The 16,724-nt window shown below is 42.9% G+C and overlaps 1 long non-coding RNA gene across 1 annotated transcript; it reads right to left on the reverse strand.

The window, feature by feature from the left end:
- Positions 1-410: 410 nt before the first annotated feature.
- LOC113902502 lies at positions 411-15,355 on the reverse strand. The gene is made up of 3 exons (XR_003513845.1): positions 15,146-15,355; positions 7,533-7,641; positions 411-774 (listed from the first exon to the last, which is right to left on the reverse strand). It is a non-coding gene; the product is annotated as an uncharacterized LOC113902502 (long non-coding RNA).
- Between the last annotated feature and the right edge of the window lie 1,369 nt (positions 15,356-16,724).

Raw genomic sequence — 16,724 nt, forward strand, 5'->3', positions numbered from 1 at the left:
CTCAATTCTCTCCTCTTCTGGGTAATTCTGACTCTGCAACATGCAAGGATGCGGGAACCCCAACAACCTGGAGGCCTCCTCTACCCAGATCTACCGACTGGCTCTGCTCTCATTACAAAGTTTAGGTAAAAGAAATACCTTGAATGCTACCCAACACAGAGCAAATGCCCAATAATATTTGTTGACTTGATGAATAAATGAATATTAAAGTATTAGGTGACTACCTCCCTACTGGGGGCTTCCCTGGTGGCTCAGATGGTAAACAATCTGCCTGCAATGTAGGAGACCTGGGTTCAATCCCTGGGTCGGGAAGATCCCCTGGAAAAAGGAATGGCTACCCACTCCAGTATTCTTGCCTGGAGAATCCCATGGACAGAGGAGCCTGGCGGGCTACAGTCCATAGGGTCACAAAGAGTCGGACATGGCTGAGTGACTAAGACTTTCACCTTCCTATATTAAGAATAATAATTAATGGAATAAAATAGCAAAGAATCATTCAATTTGAAATCTCCAGAATTGAGCTTAATAACCAAAATAACAAAATAAATCAAACAGAACATGTGTAGGAGAGTACACAGAGGTGTAGGAGTGTGTTTAAAGAGATAAGTTGATTGAATTGCTTCTGAATTGCCTCTAAACTGTAGCGTTCACCTACATGCTCCACAATGCTGCCATGGGCATGGTCCAAACACCGGAAGATCAATTAATGATTTACTTTTTTAAAAGGTGGATCTCAGAAGTGGAAACCAGGAAGTTGAAATTCTTATAGAAAACCTAAAAAGTAAAGGGAATAAAGTATTAAATATAAACACCAAATCAAAACCAAAAAAAAAAAACCCTAGAGAAAGAACTCTTTTTGTAATCAGTCTGTATTTCATGGTTTTCAGTTAGACTCACTATATTTTGTATTTTCATAAATTAGTTTGTTTAACATATTTAGACAATTGTAGTTGAATTTCATATTTAGTCATAAAGCTGGTATATGTAGGAGTCTATGTGGATCATAGACATGACCTTGGGAGCAACACTTTCCTCTCCTTCTACATAAGTTCCTTATGTTCCTATGTGTAGAGACCATTTTGAAGATAGAAAATGAGGTCTGAGGAATTAGTGCTTCTATCATGTCCCCAAGTGTTAGTCGCTCAGTCGTGTTGAGCCCTTTGTGACCCCTTGGACTGTAGCCTGCCAGGCTCCTCTGTACCTGGAGTTCTCCAGGCAAGAACACTGGAGTGGGTTTCCATTTCCTTCTCCAGGGGATCGTCCTAAGCCAGGAATCAAACCCAAGCCTCCTGCATTGTAGGCAGATTCCATACTGTCTGAGCTACCAGGGAAGCCTCACGTCCCCACAGTGTCTGTTTTATTTGTCCCTTAACCTATGTATTTACCAAATTTTAAATTGACTAATTTCTTGCCACAGTAGCATACATTGTGGCAGGGGGGAACGAAGCTCCAAAATTGTTGATGGTGTACGCTTTAAAAAAAAAAAAGGTCCAGAAATTTTAAAAGAACAGCTCCAAAATTCATCAAACACAAATAATTCCCAAATTAACTTTCATTTCCCTGTGGTTCCTTAGAATGGCACCCCATTCCAGTGCTCTTGCCTGGAAAATCCCATGGAGGGAGGAGCCTGGTAGGCTGTAGTCCATGGGGTCGCTGAGGGTCGGACACGACTGAGCGACTTCACTTTCACTTTTTACTTTAATGCATTGGAGAAGGAAATGGCAACCCACTCCAGTGTTCTTGGCTGGAGAATCCCAGGGACAGGAGAGCCTGGTGGGCTGCCGTCTATGGGGTCGCACAGAGTCAGACACGACTGAAGTGACTTAGCAGCTTAGCAGCAGCAGAATAACAATAAAGAAAAAAAACAGATATTATGTAAATGAAAGAGACTGGAAGTATTATATAAATATTGCATTCCCCATCTCCATCTCCATTTCCTACCTTACTTCCCCCACTCCCCCACACTAGTTGAACTTTCCATTTTCTAATATTCTATATGATTTTTAACTTTGTTTCTTTTTCTCCTCCCCTACTAGAAAGTAAGCTCCCTAAGGGCCCAGAATTTTGCGTGTTTTATTTTCTGATGCATTCCCAGTGCTTAAACAGTGGCACACAGTAGGCACATCACAAGTATTTTATAGACTGAATAAGGCTAACAAGGGACTTGCTTCCTATGTGGTGGTAAAGAATCTTCCTGCCAGTGCTGGAGACGCAAGAGACGTGGGTTCAGTTTCCAGGTCAGGAAGACCTCCTGGAGGAGGAAATGGCAACCCACTCCAGTATTCTTGCCTGGAAAATCCCATGCACAGAGAAGCCTGGTGGGCTGAGTCCATGGGGTCGAAAAGAGCTGACATGACTGAGCACGCACACGCACAGGGCAGGCCTACAAATATCATGTCAACACATGCAGCTCAGAGCCCCATTTTCCATTAGCATTCATGTAGAACAATACTCGGTACAGTGTTTTCTCAAGGACTCCCAGGTCACTCTTCACGGAAACAATAAGCTAAATAACATTGCAACGGCACTTCAGCAATATGCCAAGTGCTTTCTCTCGCATTGTCTCTTTAGATTTCCCAGAAGCCTCTTGGGGAGCTTTTCCCATTCTCACAAAGGGGGTTATTGAAGCTCTGATAGGTGAAAGGATTTGTCCTAAATCACCCAACACTGAAAGCGCAGGAGCTTGGATGTCAAGCTGCGTCGTTAAAAGACCAAGCTTATTGACTCTTCCTTCAGCCACACGATCTCTTATTTCTGGATTCTTCCCAAACAACCCTCCATGTAGTACCCCTGTAAATGTCTATTTTGGCAAAAGATGATTTGTCAGAACTATATCCCAGATTGTTCAATATGCCATAATTTCAGGTAACTCTTACTTGACAACCATGTTCTTGTAGTTATTAGGGTTGAAAAGTGAAAGTGAAGTCACTCAGTCGTGTCCGACTCTTTGCGACCCCATGGACTGCAGCCTGCTAGTCTCCTCTTTCCATGGGATTTTCCAGGCAACAATACGGCAGTGGCCTGTCATTTCCTTCTCCAGGGGATCTTCCCAACCCAGGGATCAAACCCAGGTCCCCCTCATTGTAGGCAGATGCTTTTACCATCTGAGCCACCAGGGAAGTCCCATTATGGTTAGTCTCCTATATACAAATGAGTTCCGCTCCAAGAGCATGTTTTTAAGTCCAGTTTGTGCATAAGTCCAACAACGTTAGCCTAGGTACCCAACTAACACGATCGGCTATATAGTACCATCATGTAGTAGGTTTACAATACTTTCCACACAAGTAATACATAAAGCAAACAAAAAATAAAGAAACCATTTTTGATCTTATAATACAGTACCTTGAAAAATAGAGTAGTACAATACAACAGGGGTACGTTCGCATCTTTGAAAGTTTGCCACTTGAAGGTTTCTATGTAGGGAGCTTACAGTATTAGAAACAATTTTGTTCAATGAAATAGAGAGGGTAATCATCTCAGGTGGTTTCATTTCCCTTCATTCCTGTTTCCCAACAGTTGATCATAAACAGAATACAGCTGACCCTTGAGTAACACAGATTTGAACTCTGCAGGTCCACTTAGAGGCAGATTTTTTTCCAATAAATAATACTAGAGTAATATATGATCCACAATTGATTGAAGCAGTAAATATGCAAACAAGTTTATGGAGAGCCAACTGTAAAGTTACATGCAGACTTTCAGCTATGCTGGGTGGGGGTCAGCAACCCAACCCCTGCACTGTTCAAGGGTCAACTATGATGCTGGAATCAAGACTGCTGGGAGAAATACCAATAACCTGAGATATGCAGATGATACCACACTTAGGGCAGAAAGAGAAGAAGAACTAAAGAGCCTCTTGATCAAAGTGAAAGAGGAGAGTGAAAAAGTTGGCTTAAAACTCAACATCCAGAAAACTAAGATCATGGCATCTGGTCCCATCACTTCATGGCAAATAGATGGGGAAACAATGGAAACAGGGTCAGACTTTACTTTGGGAGAGGTTCTAAAATCACTGCAGATGGTGACTGCAGCCATGAAATTAAAAGACGCTTGCTCCTTGGAAGAAAAGTTATGACCAACAGCATATTAAAAAGCATAGACATTACTTTGCCAAAAAAGGTCTGTCTAATCAAAGCTGTGGTTTCTCCAGTAGTCATGTATGGATGTGAGAGTTGGACTATAAAGAAAGCTGAGCACCAAAGAATTGATGCTTTTGAACTGTGGTGTTGGAGAAGACTCTTGAAAGTCCCTTGGACTGCAAGGAGATCCAACCAGTCCATCCTAAAGGAAATCAGCCCTGAGTGTTCATTGGAAGGACTGATGTTGAAGCTGAAACTCCAATACTTTGGCCACCTGATGTGAAGAACTGACTCATTTGAAAAAACCTTGATGCTGGGAAAGATTGAAGGCAGGAGGAGTAGGGGATGACAGAGGATGAGATGGTTGGATGGCATCACCGGTTTAATGGACATGAGTTTGAGTAAGCTTCAGGAGTTGGTGATGGACAGGGAAGCCTGGCGTGCTGCAGTCCAAGGGGTCATGACTTAGCAACTGAACAACAAAACAAATATACACGCACACAGAATCTGATGGTTTCATGTCTGCCTATTAATATTTGGGTGCTTTCTCAAATGTCCTCATCATGAGATACATTAGGTTGGAAATTTTGCAAAAACAAGATTTTTCTGCTTTCGTTCTGCTACAGTTGAGTCTGAGAAAACTCAAGCTGGCCAAAGCTAAATGTTTTACTGTTTTTTGCAAGTTTCTCGAGTCTCTAAAGGAAATCATGAATGCAAAATGACCATGTAATTGTCCTTTGTACTTAAAGTTCTCCATTTTTCCTGAAGTTTATAGCAGAATATGTGGAAAGGTCAAGTGAGAAAGTCTAATAACAGGACTATCCATCTTCCTTTCACACTGCTCCTTCAGTTTGCCCTCTCATTTATGACTGGGGCTACTCTTCCCAAACCTCATTCGGCGGATAGGCTTAAAAGGTGCTCCCTATGGAATTAATGGAGAAGGCAATGGCACCCCATTCCAGTACTCTTGCCTGGAAAATCCTATGAGAGGAGCCTGGTGGGCTGCAGTCCATGGGGTCGCTAAGAGTCGGACACGACTGAGCGACTTCACTTTCACTTTTCACTTTTATGCATTCGAGAAGGAAATGGCAACCCACTCCAGTGTTCTTGCCTGGAGAATCCCAGGGACGGGGGAGCCTGGTGGGCTGCCGTCTATGGGGTCGCACAGAGTCAGACACGACTGAAGTGACTTAGCGGACCAGAGAGATGGAATTAGATGTGGACTTTGTGGTGTTCTGGATGCTTGCTTCTCTACAGTGCTGCCTGGTTGACGCAGCCCTTCAGCATGGAACTCACACGGTGCACTCAGTTCCACAACTTTAATCCCAATGAAATGACTTCAATTTACACATTTTGGAAAAGAAGTCTGATCGCTAATATAAGAGGTATCTGATTGTTCTTTACTTACGTTGCAACCACATCCTAACATCAACCACCGAAATCATTATAACTCCCAGGCTGAAGTTCTCCTAATTTCAGCAGTGGTTATTCTAATCATTCTGACACTATGCATCATAGGGTTAGCCTGCCCCCTTTCATTTGGGATATTTTCTGTGACTAGGATGTCAATTTCCTCACTCACTTAAAGTGAAAAAAAGTGAAAGTCACTCAGTCGTGTCCAACTCTTTGCGACTCCATGGACTATATACAGTCCATGGAATTCTCCAGGCCAGAATACTGGAGTGGGTAGCTGTTCCCTTCCCCAGGGGATCTTTCCAACCCAGGGATTGAACCAAGGTCTCTCGTATTGCAGGCAGATTCTTTACGAGCTGAGCCACCAGGAAAGCCCTTATTCACTAAGATCAACCTAAATTCTATGTACTGCTGCTGCTGCTAAGTCACTTCAGTCGTGTCCGACTCTGTGTGACCCCATAGACGTCAACCCACCAGGCTCTCCTGCCCCTGGGATTCTCCAGGCAAGAACACTAGAGTGGGTTGCCATTCCTTCTCCAAAGCATGAAAGTAAAAAGTGAAAGTGAAGTTGCTCAATCATGTCCAACTCTTAGCGACCCCACGGACTGCAGCCTACCAGGCTCCTCCATCCATGGGATTTTCCAGGCAAGAGTACTGGAGTGGGGTGCCATTGCATTCTATGTACTAGGAGATGGTTAAAAGTTGCATGCGGCTTTGTGATGATATTTAAAATGTGTGTATGCATGAATGATACTAACAATTGTCACTCTGGTGTACTGAGCATCAACTATGAACTGGTCAATATGCTAGGTGCCATACATGGGCTGCTGCTGCTGCTAAGTCGCTTCAGTCGTGTCCGACTCTGTGAGACCCCATAGACAGCAACCCACCAGGCTCCCCTGTCCCTGGGATTCTCCAGGCAAGAACACTGGAGTGGGTTGCCATTTCCTTCTCCAATGCATGAAAGTGAAAAGTGAAAGTGAAGTCACTCATTCAAAACTCCCAGCAATAGTAATAGGACATAAGTATCACTGGAGTGAGTAACGAACTTGCCCAACGCTGGACAGTGGAAATGCTGAAACCCAAATGTGGGTTTGCCTGATCTGAAGCATTACAGGACTGCCTCTTCCCTCCAATTCTAAGATTTTTTAAGTGGCCAACCATTCCTACCTAATTATAATAATAATAAATCCATAGCACTCAGCACTCATCAGGAGCCAGGCACTATTATTGCTTATATATTTTCTCATTTAATAGTCATGAATAAGGCTGGGGAAACCAAAGCCTACGGTGTTTAAGGATCTTGCCCAAAGATCCTTGCACCCAGCTTGCAACTTTAGAGAGTCAGAATTTGAAATACGACAGGCTAGTAGCAGAGGCTTTGCTGATAACTACTGCATGATATTAGCTTCTCAGCTTAACAAATGCCTTTGGAGAGAATTTAGCAAAATCACTAGAAGAGTAAAAAATTTCTCTCATGCCATGTAAATGTATTCATGTGTACCTACTGTACCCTCCACCCACACACAATTTGTACACTTAAAACCCTTTCTTCACCATATGAATCATTTACAGCTTTAAAATTTACCATGCCCAATACAGCCCTTCTGCCAACAGAGAATACATCTAGAATTGCCTCCCCACCCCTCCAGCACCACCCCCTCCCCATCCCCTGATTTCCCACCAGACAAATCTACACGGATTTCTTGGACACCAAGCCAAACAGGATAGGAAAAAAGAAACAACCTGTGTGCAATTCATTCTCATTGGTCCTTTCCAGGATGAAGGAGGAGAGCATATTCAGGTGGAACCCAGCATCACAGATTTAGACCAGGGTGCTTAGGCCACTGCCTGACACTTATCCAACTGTGAACCCTAAATCCTCCTGCTGTTACTCCAGTGCTCTCTTCCGCTTGGCCCTGGGCTCACTCCTAGTCTCTGTTTTGTTCTCTGCATAAAGTGCGAGCAATTTATTTGGGGCAGAGCTCTGATTTGGATGTCAAATAAAACTGATTGATTTTATGATTCTGTAAAGGTTACCTCAAAAGGTGAAACGATTTCTGCAGCAGAAGCGCATCCATAAATCCAAGCTATTTGTGACAAGTCCTGTCCCACGGTGGGAAGATGGATTCCGGAATCTGCAGCAAATCTGGAAGAGATGGTGAATTTTCCAGTAGACGTGGCTTAGGAGCTCAGGCTCCTTAGGTATCAGGGAGCCTGACATATACAAAGACAGTGTGGTTAAAGGAGAATTTGTTGTCAATTTTTCCTAGAGTCATACATACCAGGAGAATGAAAAATGAAATTGCCACGCTATTCCATTGGCAAAATAAAACAACACATCTGACACCTGTTAGTTACCTCACTGCCATCAATTTAGAGCCCTGGAACATGTTGTCTACAAATGATTCAGAAGGTCAGTGTGTGACTAGAAGCCTTCCAACTGTCTCAGTGCTTCCAAAACTCCCCAGAGGCAAGGTGTTTTCTTGTTGGATGTCATAGGCTAGGTGCTCAAATACATTTCACAGAATCTTTAATACATCTCGAATTTTCTGAAAATTCCCAAAATTCTTCGGGATTCTTGGCCCAGCAAATGGAGAATAGGAGCCATGGGAGATGGTGCTGTAGTTGCTGCTCAGTCACCAAGTCATGTCTGACTCCTTGTGATCCCATGAACTGCAGCACGTCAAGCTCCCCTGTCCTTCATGGTCTCCTGGAATTTGCTCAAATTCATGTCCACTGAGGCAGTGATGCTATCTAACCATCTTATCCTCTGCCACCCTCTTCTCCTTTTGCCTTCAATCTTTCCTAGCACTGGGGTCTTTTCCAATGAGTCGACTCTTCACATCAGGTAGTCAAAGTATTGGAGCTTCAGCATCAGTCCTTTCAATGAATGTGTGTGTGTGTTACTCACTCAGTTGTGTCCGACTCTTTGTGACCCCCTGGACTGTAGCCTGCCAGGCTCCTCTGTCCATGGGATCTTCTTGGCAATAATACTGAAGTGGGTTGCCATTCCCTTCTCTACCTTCCAATGAATATTCAGGGTTAATTTCCTTTAGGACTGATTGGCTTGATCTCCGTGCAGTCCAAGGGACTCTCAAGAGTCTTCTCCACCACCACAATTTGAAAGAATCAATTCTTAAGCACTCAGCCTTCGATTCTTAAGTGCTCAGTCTTCTTTATGGTCCAACTCTCAGTGACACCAGTGGTAAAGAATCTGCCTGCCAATGCAGGAGACACAAGAGACATAGGTTTTATCCCTGTTTCAGGAAGATCCCCTAGAGTAGGAAATGCCAACCCACTCCAATATTCTTCCCTGGGAAATCCCATGGACAGAGGAATCTGGCAGGCTACAGTCCATGGGGTTGCAAAGAGTCAGACACAACTGAGCGTGCACACACATGCATCTACATCCATACATGGTTTCTGAAAAAAACAGAACTTCAACTATCCTCACCTTTGTAGGCAAATTGGTATCTCTGCTTTCTAATACACTGTCTAGATTTGTCATAGCTTTCCTGAGATGCTGAATATGGTAGAAAAAGGAAGGAGGAGAGGGATGTGGGGGGTGTGTGTGTGTGTGTGTGCGTGCGTGTGCCCCCACCAGTCTATAAAAGTGTTATCACAGAGGATGCATGGACCGTGGTGCACGCTAGTTTAAAGCATGAGGGTCCCCAGAGCATGTTTACTTGTCATGCCAATTGGCCTCAAATAGCTCCCCAAAGCAAGGGAATACTGGAGGTTACTTAAAAACATGGAATGAAGAAAGGGGGTGAAACCGCAGCTTATGTGCCAAGGAGCATGACAGGCTCTTCACCGACTCAACCTCTCTAGAGCCCAGAATTAATCACAGGGCAGAGAGTATGGTTCCGGTCCATAGGAATGAGGCTGAATGACATAATGCAGAAGTCATTGGCAGAGCAGCGATTCCAGTCTGGTCTTCTGGCTGCGATTGCTGCCCTTATTCTCCTCAATTCCTGATCTCACCCACCTGGTTCAGGCTCTCATTGCCAATTGCCAGCCTGCCTTGAGTTCTCCTTAGTCCTTACAGCCTAATCAAACTGTTGTTGTTGTTGTTGCTTAGTCGCTCAGTCGTGTCCGACTCTGCAATCGCATGGACTGTAGCCCTCGCGGCTCCTCTGTCCATGGAATTCTCCAGGCAAGAACACTGGAGTGGGTTGCCAATTCCTTCTCCAATCAAACTGTATCAATATCCAAGTCAGACCATGGCACATTTCTTTAATTCCTTGAATCGGTACCAGAGGACCCTATGGTCTGGCCTTGCACTTTCTGGCATCCCTCAACCTCCCACTTACCACTTTGGTCATAGTTTCCGCCATGCAGCCAGATAAATATTCTTCACCACTGCACACTGGCTGTTCTAACCCCTGTTTCTGGAATGTCTGCCCCTCTCCGCTTTGTCTGGCTGACTTAGTATCATCCAAGGCTTAGCTGAGGCCTCATTTCCTCTGGGGATCTTGCCTGGTCCCCAAGTTGACTCAGAGGTCCCTCTCTGTGTTTCCATAGCATTCCTATATCCCCATGCCATGAAAATTTGCCACATTATGTGAAAACAACCTTTCTATATCATCTACCTCACTAGTTTTATTTTTTTTTTAAGATTTTTTTTTTGATGTGGACAGTTTCTAAAGTCTTTGTTGAATGTGGTACAATATTGTTTCTGTTTTATTTTTTTTATTTTTTGCCCACAAGTCACATGGATCTTAGTTCCCCAACCAGGGATCGAACCTTCATCCCCTGCATTGGAAAGCAAAGTCTCAACCATGGGACCACCAGAGAAGTTCCTCTCACCAGTTTTAAATTCTCTAAAGGCAAGGGCCAAATGCTGCATGCTTTTGTACACCTGGGCTTTCCACGCAGTGCCTTTAAATTTTTTTGTGTTTGTTTTTCCCTGATCTGATTATATCTAAAGGGGCTTCCCAAGTGGCTCAGTGGGTAAAGAATCCGCCTGCCAGTGCAGGAGACACAGGAGACACAGTTTCAATCCCTAGGCTGGGAGAAGGAAATGGCAATCTACTCCAGAATTCTTGCCTAGAGAATTCCATCAACAGAGGAGCCTGGCCAGCTACAGTCCATAGCGTCACAAAGAATCAGACTTGACTGAAGCGACTGAACATACACACACATTACGTATAAAACACATAGGAAAGAGAGATTTCTCTTAGATAGAGTGGAGATGTGACGAATCTAAGCTGCTCCTGGAGTGATACTGGCAGGTGGGCAGGGGACATGAGAGATGTAGGTTTCTAAGAGGAAACAGACCGGAGGGCATTCAGGGGAAACAGCCTCAAATCTCAATCTACAACCACAGAGCTACCCCTGTCTGCACCCAGTCCTTTCGGATTTTCTTCTGACCACATGAAAGAGTTGGTCCCTCTCAGGATTAAATGTATTCGTCTCCAGATCCCATCTTTCCCTTCCTCTGGAGGCCCTCAGATCATTGATTATCCCTCTCCCCTCCTGAATTCTCGACTGAGAAGTCCCAACAGAATGTACACATCCTCCAATCTCAGAGCTTCTATGTAAAGAAAGTAGGTTTCCTATTTTCTTTGCCTCTACTTCCGTCCCTGAATCCATAAGAATAAAGCAACACAAATGGTGCAGATCCACTGGGACAAAGAGAAACAGGACAGAAATCTACAACGGGTGATGATAAAACATCAACCAAGTTTTGAAGCTGGAAAGAGGGTGTATGAATTGCCCGTTGACTTGGCAAAGGAAAAATGGCTGAAAGCTGTCTCCATGTACGTAGAGAAATGCTCAAGAGAAGCAGGTTGATGTGTGCCATAAACCCCAGCACACACTTAAGAGACTGGAGGCGTGAGGCACCATACCTCAAAAGGCAGGTTGATGAAGGTATGGTTGAAAGCAGGATTGGTTATATAAGATGCAGACTCCTAAATCTCACTATCCACTTTGCAACCGATTAATCACCCTTCCCTTGCTCAGTATTAGAAGGATTGTTTTTTGGAACATCTTTTGAAGCAGAGACTCTCCGGGCTCAGAAACACAGCAACCAGGGGAAAGAGGTGATGACTCACTCACCTTGAAAACAAGAGGATTCAGTGCAAGTCCAGAAACTGATCATGATATTCTCAGTCCTTTCTCTCCTCAACTCACAGATCATTGGCAACCAGACTTGGGGCGTTAGAAAGGAGACTATACCATTTTTCTGTTGAGAAAACACCTGTGGCCATCAAAGAATGACTAGATGCTAAAGCCCAGTGTAACCTTGCTGGGAATGTACTGGGGTTGATAAGGGAGGAAAGAGATTAGTCACTACAGAAGCTGGAAGAATTAGCTGGCACAGACTAGGAGGATCTAGCAGGGCACCCCTGGGATTAGATTTGAGAGCGACTGATCAAGGGTGCCAGAATATAAAGTTGGGTAGGTGAGAATACACTGATTTGGGGGCTCTTTCTCAGAAAATGGAATTAAATACTCTGTCTAGGATTCTGTGGCTTGAAGCAGACTCACTATTAGACAAAGCCTGTACATGCTTGCCCTGCACGGAGAAAAACTGAAATGCCTGGATTTCTCTGGCAGATGGTTGTTGTTATTACTCAGTTGCTAAGTTGTGTCCAAATCTTTGCAACCCTATGGATTGCAACCTGCCAGGCCTCCCTGTCCTTCACTATCTCCCGGAGTTTGCCCAGGTTCATATCCAGTGCTGTCCATAATATGATCATCAAATGTTATAGTCTCCTTTCTAAAGACCCCAGGCTGGTTGCCAGGGATCTGTGAGTTGAGAGAAAAGATTGAGTATATCAAGTCCATGAATTAGTGATGCTATCCCACCATCTCATCCTCAGCAGGACTCATTGGAAAAGACCCTGATTTTGAGAAAGATTAAAAGCAAAAGGAGAAAAGGGTGGCAGAGGTTGGCAGGTGGCGGAGGAAGGCATAAAAGGTGGAGAAAGATAGGCCTGTTGGAGCAGATAGACTACAAGAGGCCCCAACTCCCTCTTGGGGATTAGTCTCCTCACGAGGGCCCAGGGGATACAATAGTCACCGAGGCCATCAGGAATGCACTGGAAAGAAAGTAAACAGCATTTTTAGGAAGATCAGCTTGTGCTGCATAAGGATTTGCAAATGTTCTGAGGGGAAAAGTCCCAAAGAATGCAAGACCCACCTCAAAATATTCCCCTTCTTTCACAGATCTTGGCCCCTCAAGTCCTAGATGACTTAGTAGCCTTGTGATACCTCTCATCAGATGTTTTATATATATTGCTGTATGTTTTTGGTTATATCTTATACGGGATTATTCTGTAATGAACTACATTTACCACTACAGAAGTAGCTAGGAGATCTACAGGAGATCTGTAGATCCAGTTTTCCACTGCAGGAGATCCAGCTCTTTTGAGGTATTTAAGTTTTTATACCTGAATAAGAATATGAGCCTATAAATAATAATCAGCAATTAATACGTTTAATATACTAACAGGAGTGAACAATTCTTTTGGAGAGCATCAAAGAATTGATGCTTTTGAACTGTGGTGTTGAACTGTGGTGTTGGAGAAGACTCCTGAGAGTCCCTTGGACTGCAAGGGGATCACACCAGTCAATTCTAAAGGAAATCAGTCCTGAATATTCATTGGAAGGACTGATGCTGGGACATGAGTTTGGGCAAGCTCCAGGAGATGGTGAGGCACAGGGAAGCCTGGTGTGCTGCAGTCCGTGGGGTCGCAAAGGGTCGGATACGACTGAGCAACAGAACAACAGCAATTAATAAATATTGAAAATAAACAAGAGTCAAATCTCCAGAGGAAACTGACTAACTTGAGAGGCAGATACAAAACAAACAATAAAGGAAAAACAAACTTTGGGAGATGGATATGAAGCAGGGAGTAAAAGAATAAAAACATATAGTATCCTTACAAAAGAAATTAGAGAAGCTATTGCAGCCATGAAAAAACAACAGGATACCATCAAAATGGAAGATCTGAAGAATAACTAGAAACTTTTCAAATTTAGAAGTCATTATTTCTAAAACACTATATTCTAAAATACAAATCAGTAACTCTATAGAAGCTTGGAGGATAAGTTTAAGATAAAGTAACACAAAAAGGTGAAAAATAAAAGGCAAATAGAAAAGAAAAAATAGGAAAATAGGGGGTCCATTCATTAGGTTCAATGTTTCAGGAACAGGAGACAGAAAGAAGAGAAGAAAGTTATCAAGAAACAGAAATATTTTTCTACAAGTAAAAAACTGTGCTTGTACAGAATTCCTACAAGAATACAATGACTGGAAACATAAACAAGACACATTATCATTCAACTTGTTTACTAAGGTTAAGAAGAAAATCTCAAAAACTTCCATAAAGACAAAATGTGTCCTCTATTAAGGATCAAGAATTGGAATGGCATCAGACATTCCCATTTACAATAGTAAGAACTAGAAGAAAATGGAACAGTATCTTCAAATTCTGGTGGAAAATGATTTTGCACCTAGAATTCTCCAAGACGAATTATTAAGTATGACCATAGATTACTCCCATTTCCAGACACTTGAAATCTCAAAAATTTACCTCCTGTGCATTGGCTCTTAGGAAGATCCTGGAGAACTTGCGCTGCCAGAATGATAGAGTAAACCAAGAAAGCCAAAGACATAGAATCTAGGAAACAAGGACTCTGACAGAGAAAGAGGCTGTGGGAGCTAGTCCATGGGATTTTCGCAAAGAAAATGCCAGGATGACAGCCCTTAGGCATAAAGAGAGAGCAGCTAGGACGGACTGAGGCAGAAGAATAGATGTCGACAGTAAGAGAGGCCTCAATAACATTAACAGCTATGAAAATGGACCTGATTTATTTACGTGTTTGAGTATACTAACAGGAACACAGAATTCTCTTGGAGAGGCTGGGGAAGAATTAATGAGAGCACAGAGAAATTTAATGACAAAGAAACTGTGCAAGATAGAAAAAGCAAAAATAGTGCACTTTGTAGCTCAACATGAGTAATAATTATACAGTAAACCCTGAATATTTATTTAGATAAAAATAAATATTTTTATCTAATAAAAATTGTTATATAACCATTTTGGGGAAATTGGGGAAAGGAAATATGATATGGGTACCTACCTCATCTTTCATGGTAGAGAGTCAATAGGAATGTCCAAAACGAACATTAACCAGAAACACAATGGCACATATCAACATAAACAGCTAAAAGCATTAAGCCTGTTTCTAGGAAGTAAGTCTTGGAGATGGAAGGTTGAGACAGGGGAAATATAGGTATTTTTATTAGCTTTTGAGCCATTTGACTTTTTAAAACTTTGAACATGTATTGCTTTGAATATATATATATGTATAATTGTATATAAAATTTAGATCTAATCACTTACACAATAAGTAAAAGCAATGAGTAATTCACAGACATTTAGGCGTATACCAGCCCCTCCCATCTTAAAACAAAGAACACCATAAACCTCCCTTGACACATTTTTGTCAACTTTCTGCTCCATTTCTTTTTCTTCACAGGCCAGCTTCTTTAGTGGTGATTTTCCTCACCGTATGCATTTCTCACCAGCCACTTAATTATTCCCCTCCCTTTCTTACTGGCCTCTTGTTCAACCCCATGAATACGGTTTCCTTGTTTGACGATGTTAGCTGACTTCTCTTTCTGTCTTACATACCACAGTTTCTCTTGCTCTTTGTGCCCCTCTGGTCACTCCTTATCTTCTCATCCCTCCAGAGCGTCTGCTTTTTCTATTTGGCATGCCAATGTGCTCGGAAAACTCCTCTCAATACCTGTAGACTCCGCTTCCAGGCCAGTTTCTAGGTTCCTCTCTGGACTGACCCTTCAACGGAATGTCTTCTCCTTGTTTCCAGATCTGCTGGCTCCTTCAGACATATGGTTACCAGGTTCCCTTGAACTATGCCCTGAATCTCTGGGCCTTTTGCTCACCCTCTGCCCAACCCCATCTTCTGAGACTGCTGCCTGGACCAGAGAATCCAGTTTCTACTTGTCCAGGCAAACACTATGCATGACAGCCTAAGTTAGAAAGGAACATGGTATTTCAGAGAGAGAAAAAAAGAAGTCTAGAATGCCTAGAGAAGACAGAGCCAAGGAAACAGTGGCTGAAGATGCAGCTGGAGAAAGATGCCGGGGCCATGTAACACACCGCCTTTTATTCAGCGTGAGAACTTTTGTCTTTTTCAAGGCTAGTGGAAAAACATTGAATTCTTTGCAGCATAGAATAATTGTGATCAGATTTCCATAAAAAATGAGTTTGGATCAAGTACAGAGAATGCATAAGATGTGGATGAGAGCACCCCAGTTAAGAATGGCGCAAAGAAAGACAATGGTAGTCAGAATAAAGTGTGATGGTGGAGATGGAGAGATGGAATTGAAACAGCTTAGGTGGTAAAATCAACAAGACTCCGTCATATTTGGTTACGGGTGATGAGGGAAAAGCATCAAAAATTCTACTTGAACAGTTGAGTCATTGATGGTAGCAATCAAAGATAATAAGGAAACTGGAGGAGAATCAAGTTTTTGTGAGAAGATCCTGAGTTTTTGAGCTTGAGTTGTGTTTGAGACAGCTAAGCGAAGATTATTAGGTTAGCTAGCTAGATAGTTCTGGAGGATAGAAGAATTATCTGAGTTGGTAGTTACAAATGATGTGGTTAGAGGTATGTCAGTTTCCTATCGTTGCTATAACAAGTTGTCCAAACTATTAGTAGCTTAAAACAATATGTCTATTATTTTACAGTTCTAGAGGTCAGAAATACAAAATGAAGGTCAGAGGCCCAACACAGGCTTTGCTTGGACAAATCAAGGTGTTGGCTCAAAGCAAGCTGTCAACTCATAGGGAGAAATGTTCTTTTGTCTTTCCAGCTTCAAGACGCTACCTACATTCTGCATTCCTTGGTTTGTAGCTCCTTCCTCAATCTTGAAAGCCAGCAGCGGACCATCTCCACATCTCTGTGTCTCTGCTCTGGTCTGATTTCTGCATCTGTTTCTCTCTCTTTCCACCACACTCTCTTTCTCTCTCTGACCTCTGCTCCTATTGTCGTTTCTCCTATGAGTCTCACCCTCTGGCCTCCCACTTGTAAGGATCCTAGTGGGTGCCTTGAGCCCATCCAGATAATCCAGGAAAAAGTCCCCATCACAAGATTCTTAATTTAATCATATCCATAAAATCCTATTTCTCATACAAGGTACACTAATGTGTTCACAGTTTCCGGGATTAGGATGTCTACTTTAAGTGT

This window comes from Bos indicus x Bos taurus, chromosome 12, assembly GCF_003369695.1.
Source record: "Bos indicus x Bos taurus breed Angus x Brahman F1 hybrid chromosome 12, Bos_hybrid_MaternalHap_v2.0, whole genome shotgun sequence".
NCBI classification, from domain to species: domain Eukaryota; kingdom Metazoa; phylum Chordata; class Mammalia; order Artiodactyla; family Bovidae; genus Bos; species Bos indicus x Bos taurus.